This window comes from Peromyscus eremicus, chromosome 8a, assembly GCF_949786415.1.
Source record: "Peromyscus eremicus chromosome 8a, PerEre_H2_v1, whole genome shotgun sequence".
NCBI lineage: Eukaryota > Metazoa > Chordata > Mammalia > Rodentia > Cricetidae > Peromyscus > Peromyscus eremicus.
This window is the reverse complement of record NC_081423.1, coordinates 83,986,747-83,993,843: the sequence shown is the minus strand read 5'-3', so window position 1 is coordinate 83,993,843 and position 7,097 is coordinate 83,986,747. Positions and strand designations below refer to the sequence as shown.

The 7,097-nt window shown below is 47.7% G+C and overlaps 1 non-coding gene across 1 annotated transcript; it reads right to left on the bottom strand.

The window, feature by feature from the left end:
* Positions 1-683: 683 nt before the first annotated feature.
* LOC131918180 (U2 spliceosomal RNA) lies at positions 684-874 on the bottom strand. The gene has a single exon (XR_009380914.1). It is a non-coding gene; the product is annotated as a U2 spliceosomal RNA (small nuclear RNA).
* Positions 875-7,097: the final 6,223 nt, after the last annotated feature.

Sequence of the window (7,097 nt, the reverse complement as noted above, 5' to 3'; positions counted from 1 at the left end):
CTTGCATGTATTTCTGCATCACAGAAAAGGGCACCGGATTTCATTATAGATGGCTGTGAGCCACCACGTGGGTGCTGGAAAATTGGATCTAGGACCTCTAGAACAACCAGTGGTTTTAAATTTAACCACTGAGCCACATCTCTACAGCCCTCAACTGTGATGTTTGAAGCAGCTTGTAAAAAAATTACAACCCTGAAATTTCAAAGCAGCCTATCAAGTTGCAGGCCAGTTTAAAATCGTAATGAGTTCAGTACTTGAAAACAAGAAAGCTGAGGTCCCCAGTACAGAGAGAAAAAATGCTCACAAGCAGGTCATCCAGCAGGCGTGCAAGTGTCGCAGACCAACACAGTATTAAAAAATAAAACTACGCCGGGCGGTGGCGGTGCACGCCTTTAATCCCAGCACTCGGGAGGCAGAGGCAGGCGGATTTCTGCGACTTCTAGGGCTGCCTGGGCTACGGAGCGAGATCCAGGAAACCCTGTCTCGAAAAATTAAAAAGTAAAATAACGATAAAATTACTAAACAACAAAAGCCAAATACGGAGAAAGCGTACTCCCAGCAACAAAATAAAAGACGCTAAGCTTAGCAGTTAAAAGCCCTCACCGTTAGATGCAGAGAAACTAAACTACAAGACAAAAGACAAGTTAAATCTTACATTTAGAACCAGCGTGAGAGGTCCCCCGAGGGGGTGCACCGTTCCTGGAGGTACTGCAATACCAGGTCGATGCGTGGAGTGGACGGAGCAAGCTCCTATTCCAACTCCTAGTTCCAAAAATCCATTTAATATATTGTCCTCGGATAGAGGACGTATCAGATATTAAACTGATAAGAACAGATACTACACTTGATCTTAGCCAAAAGGCCGAGAAGCGATAACCCTCCCGTCACAACCGCCCGCGACACTCACGTGCGCACACACCTTCACATCACGGTCGCAAACACGCACGCAGCCACAGGCACGCGCCCGACACCGACTCTCCTGCTCTGTGCTGACCACGACCTTCACTCCAGGGAAAGCCTGCGAGATCCAGCGTGGGCCGAGGATAGTTTTGTTGCTCGTTTCGCTCCCAGAGTTCCCGGGAGACGCGGCCACCTCCTCATTTGCATGCCCCGCCCAACGCGCAGCAGCGTCGGGAATAGCTCCTAACCGGAAGCAAGAAGGATGGCTCCTTCAGCCAGTTCGCTGTGTCTGACCCACAGACCCATAAGCTCTGCCAGGTTCTTTACAGTGCTTCAGATACAGGATTGAGGACCACGGGAGATCATCACTCTCTTCCACTTTCCTTACATTTTTCCCTTTCTCTACCTTTATACCTGGGCCTAGGCTCCTTCTTTATGAAGAGATGCATTCAACAATCAGTTGGGGAGGGCCGGTGGTCACAAGACAGTCCCCTAGTTATGCAAACTCTGACCAGGTCAAGGGGTGCACGGACCCTTAGGGAAAGAGACCCTTAGAAGTCCAACTTATCTGTTTGTTATTACATATTTCTTTTTTGTTGTTTTGAAACTGTGTCTCATACTGCAGCCCAGGCTAGACTGGAACTTACCGCAACCTTCCTGTCTCGGCCTCCTCGGTGCTGTGATTACAGGTGAAAGCCATTACACGCAGCTTCCAAATACTGGGTTTCCCGTGTCGAATCCGAGAAGGAGCCTGAAAAAGCAGGAACCCGCAGTTGACATATTCAAGGGGCGGCACCAGAAATCAGCACAGTGGGCTGCAGGGAGAAGGGGGCTAAAAAGCCGGAGACAGGGCTGGAGAGATGCCTCAGAGGTTAAGAGCACTCACTGGCTGCTCTCCAGAGGTCCTGAGTTCAAACCCCAGCAACCACATGGTGGCTCACAACCATCTGTAATGAGATCTGGTGCCCTCTTCTGGTGTGCAGGCAGAACACTGTGTACATAATCAATACATCTTTTAAAGAGAGAGCTCGAGCCAGAGATGAACCACAGCGTAGAGTGGTGTGTGACATTTTCTAGGGAGAGGTTCACGTCCTGAAAAGGCATTGCTAGCTGACAAGAGAAAAGATTCCACCACTCTGCTGGAGAACAGTGTATCCGGTTACTTATAGATCCAAGGAAATGGGTGGCTTGTGGGAACACAGAAAAGTCAAAGGCTCTGCTTTAGCAGCCCACCCTGCTAAAAGACTCATGAAAGCTGCTATCTGTTATGGGTCTGGGGTCATTCAGAGATTTACCAGTCTGACCATTAATACTTTTAACAACGCGTGGACGGACAGCTCAGCGGTTAAGAGCACTGTTTGCTCTTCCAGAGGACCCAGGTTCAATTCCCAGCACCCACATGGCAGCTCACACCTGTCTGAAACGCCAGATCCAGGGCTTCTGACACCCTCACACAGACATACATGCAGGCAAAATACCAATGTACATAAAATAAAAATAAATTATATAAGAAAATAAATTTTGGGCTGGAGAGATGGCTCAGAGGATAAGAGCACCGATTGCTCTTCCAGAGGTCCTGAGTTCAATTCCCAGCACCCACACGGTGGCTCACATCCATCTGTAATGAGATCTGGAGAAAAACAAAACAAAACAACAACAACAAAAAGACGAAAATAAATTTTAGCAGAGAAGAGGCTTTTATTCGGATACTGGCACCAGGCTACCCCCAGGACCCAAGATTCCCAAATGTAGCCGGGAGCTGCATTAGTCAGCTTTATACAGGCAAAGAACACAAAATCACATTCTGTTCACCTGCAAACAGAAGGTTACATTCTGTTTTGTGAAGTCTTGGTTCTCTTGAGCAAAACAAGCTTTCATTTACAGAAGCAGAAACAGTGTTTAACCTTATGATCTAGTATCTTTCATACAACAGTTTTGTTAACATTGTACTAAACCACGGGGCGGTTGTGGCGTAAGCCTTTAATCTCAGCACTTGTGAGGGAGAGGCAGGTGGATCTCAGTGAGTTCGAGGCCAGCTTGGTCTACAAAGTGAGTTCCAGGACAACAAGGGCTACACAGAGAAACCCTGTCTTGAAAAATCAAAAATAAGTATACATATATGTATATAAATAAATAAATAAATAAATAAATAAATAAATAAATGTATAAGACCAGGCCATGATAATAACAGCCCTTAATATTTGGAAGTTTAGCTTTGCTTTGCAGTTCTCTCAAGCACAAAAACATAAGCCAGTGGTGGTGGCACGCGAACTCAGGAGGCAGAGGCAGGCGGATCTCTGTGAGTTCGAGGCCAGCCTATGTTACAGGAATTTTGTCTATGTTGTGGTCCGATGGCCAACGGAATAGAGTGTTTGGCACGAGAGGTGGGGTTCACATTCGGCAGTCCCGAATGGATCATGGAGTTCCCTGGCTGACTGGGGATGTGAGAAAGAAAGGCGCCTGGAAGAGAGAGGATGAGGCAGGGCCAAGGGGTTGCCCTGGCTTTTTGCCAGGAAGTGCCTGTGTGGCTGTGTGTGTGTCGAGGTCGCTTGTGATTATCTCAGGGGGTTTTGTTGTTATTTTTTATATATTTTGATATATTTTCTCTGTGTAGCTTTGGAGACTGTCCTGGATCTCTCTCTGTAGACCAGGCTGGCCTCAAACTCAGAGCCTCCCCTGCCTCTGCCTCCCGAGTGCTGGATTAAAGGCCTGTGCCACCACCACCCAGCTTTATCTCAGGTTTTTAATCTTTAATATTTGTCCCTGATTTTATAATATAATGAACAGTAAAAGAGATGGCTATAAGCCTGGTCTACAGAGGGCTACATGGAAAAACCCCGTCTTGAAAAAACCAAACCAACCCACATAAACAAACAAAAAAAACCAACACATTACCCATTGAGTATCTTCTGGGCTACCTGAAGAGTCTTCTCTGGCCACAATTGTTACTGCTTATTTAAGTGGGTAAGGTGGGGCGGCTAGGTTTCAGAAACTTCCTGAGCCTTGCAAGTTTTATTTACTTCCTCCCTCGATCCTCTATTAGATGCTATGAACTACACTTGGTTCTTGGAATCAGAAAATGAAGGTGTTGGCCACTTGGATACTTAGGAGAACGTATAAACAGATGCATAAGTAACTAACAATATGTTGAGTTTATTTGTATTCAAGTGTTATGAATAACAATGAAAGATTTCCATATGCCAATACTGGGTTTCTCCGCCGATGCCGTAAATCAGATCAGGCCAAATTAAATTCCCGGTTTTAATCCCAGCAAAGCATTCTGGGGTGGGCTCAGGGAAAGAGGGGAACCCACAAGGCTGCTCCTGAGGGGGGGCCCTTAAATACCCTCCAGGGGAGGAGCTGCTGTTTGTCAGACTTTCTTTGGGCAGGGTCTGGAGAGGGCTGCTCCAGGGGAGGAGCCGTGTGTGTGTGTGTGTGTGTGTGTGTGTGTGTGTGTGTGTGTGTGTGTGTAATGGGCCCCTGAGCTGGAGATCCCCAACAAACACCACTTTCTAATGATGAGGGAAAACTTCTGGGAAGGAATGAGTAATTAAGGTGAAGGGCTCGCTAACGGGCCCAAACATTGTAAACATGGCGCCAGCAAGTCTTGCTCCTTCCTTCTCCCTTGCTAAACCGTGACATCACATTCTTTTTTTTTTTTTTTTTGGTTTTTCGAGACAGGGTTTCTCTGCGTAGCTTTGCGCCTCTCCTGGAACTCACTTGGTAGCCCAGACTGGCCTCGAACTCACAGAGATCCGCCTGGCTCTGCCTCCCGAGTGCTGGGATTAAAGGCGTGCGCCACCACCGCCCGGCTGTGACATCACATTCTTAAGGCTAGCCCCCCCTCCCCCCCAGGTCCATTCCCTCACTTGGCCACTGACTCATTCCTGAGACTGATCACCAAGGTCCAGCAGTCAACATTCATTATCTGGCTACACTGGCTAATATAGGGCTGTATAACCAGGACTTAGCCTAGGACTTAACGATTCCCCCAGCACAGACCTCCCTCTTCTCTCCTGAAAAACCAACTCCTCAAAACAAACAAAACAAGCATAAACAACAAAAGACACCTCGCTCGCTCGCTCGCTCGCTCGCTCGCTCGCTGCTGCTGGCGCTGAAGGCTCCACACCCCTCCAGCACATCCCAGCTTGCCCCTCGCGGGTCACAAATCTCCTTTATGTTAAGAGTCGGTGTCCAAGCGTGTTCTGTGCCAACGCTAAGGCCCCTTTCCATAAGGAATGCACAGTAATGTGTAAAATATGTAAACTCAAGACTTGGTATTTGAAATGGCGAAGAAGCTTGTTAACTGGCCACGAGCCTCTATGTTACTTTGTAATAGGGGTTCTTAACTTGGAGAGGGGTGGGTGGATGGTTCACCTCCTCTGCTGTGTCAGATTCTCAAACAGGAGCCACTAGATGGGGAGACAAACTCTTTATTTGCTAACTCAACCCGTTTCCACAGTTCTTTGCTGCTTTCTTTCCTTCCTCTCCCTCTCTTTTTTTCTTTTTTCTTTTCTTTTTTTCTTTTTTTCTTTTTTTTTTTCCGAGACAGGGTTTCTCTGTGTAGTTTTAGTGTCTTTCCTGGAACTCACTCTGTAGACCAGGCTGGCTTCGAACTCACAGAGATCCGTCTGGCTCTGCCTCTCGAGTGCTGGGACTAAAAGCATGCGCCACCACCGCCCGGCCCTCGCTCTCTTTGGAACGCTATCACACCTGGTTTTTGTGATGCTGCTCAGGCTTGAACCCTGGGCTTCCTGCATGCTAGGCTAACACTCCACCAACCGAGCTCCATCTCTGGCCCCCAGGGCAACCTGCCACTTAACCAGGGATCCTAACAATGATGGCGGACAGCACTGAGGCTTAGATGGACAGCATTGTGTGTGGGGCTCACTCTGATGCAGGACTTGGGACCTCCTTCTGACCCCCTGATCTTCACTGTCCCTTATGGAGTTGGAATTGATTGATCTCGTGTCTCCAAAGTAGAACCTGGCAGGCTGTGTGACATTTGTGGGTCTCTCTCCTGACTGCAGGTTCGTCTCGGCACTAGACTCAAGGCCCTGAGACATCAGGCCTTTGCCTTAAGCAGCTCATGATGCCAAGAACTACTTTGGCTTCAATGGATGGTCAAAAAGGATCATCAAGGTAAGCCTTGTACATTTTTCGACTAACCACACTCTCTCCTTCCATATTATAATCCTAGACACCGGGGAGGATTGAATAGGGCTTCTAGGAGGACATGTCAGGGGCCAGCTATGGCAAGGATAGGTGGATGTGTTTCTTGTACCACCCTGAACCACCTGCCTAGGGGTGGCAGCATCTCCAGTGGGTTGGGCCCTCCCACATCAATCATTAACCAAGAAAATGTCCTATAGACTTGCCTACAGGACAGTCTGATGGAGGCATTTTTCTCAACTGAAGTTTCCTCTTCCTCAACGACCCTCGTCACACTGAGGAAAACCTGAGCAGCTGACGGAGTCTGCCGAACATGCACGTTTTGCTCTGTTGACTGACTGTTGAACCCGGGGTCTTTTCCTTGCCGAAGCACTCTACCACTGATCTACAGCCCTGCCTCCTCCTCTTTTTTGTTTGCTTGTGTACGCCAGGTGGACCTCGAACTCATTATGTAGCTAAAAATGACCTTGGCATTTCTCCTACTTATACCCCAGAGTACTTCAAGTTCAGATATGCGACAAGAGGCTGAATTTTGTGTGTGCGGGAGATCAAATCCAGGTCTTTGTGCATGCAGGGCAACCAACCACTCTACCAACTGAACTACACACACACACACACACACACACACACACACTCGTTTTTTTCTTCTCTTCCTTCAAGTATCTCACTGCCTCAGTCTGCCAAGCACTAGAATTACACTTACAATACACAATAATTCTGATGCTCTCCTCCTCATCCTTTATAAAGTGCCAGAGTTTCTGAAGTAGCGAGTGGGAAGAGACTCCAGGCATCGATCTGGTCCTAAAGGCATTCCTGCCCAAAAGAGTTCCTTTAGTTTCACTCGGCTCATAGCCTTTCCCTACGCAACCAGGTCCAGCCTGGAACACTGGCTCTTCCTATGGACCAGCCTGTGGAGTTGAATACAGGTCTGCTCCATAAAGCTCAATCCAAAATGAGTTTTAGACTGTTTAAAACAAAACAAAACAAAAACAAAAACGTGCCGGGTGTGGTAGCTCACAGCTTTA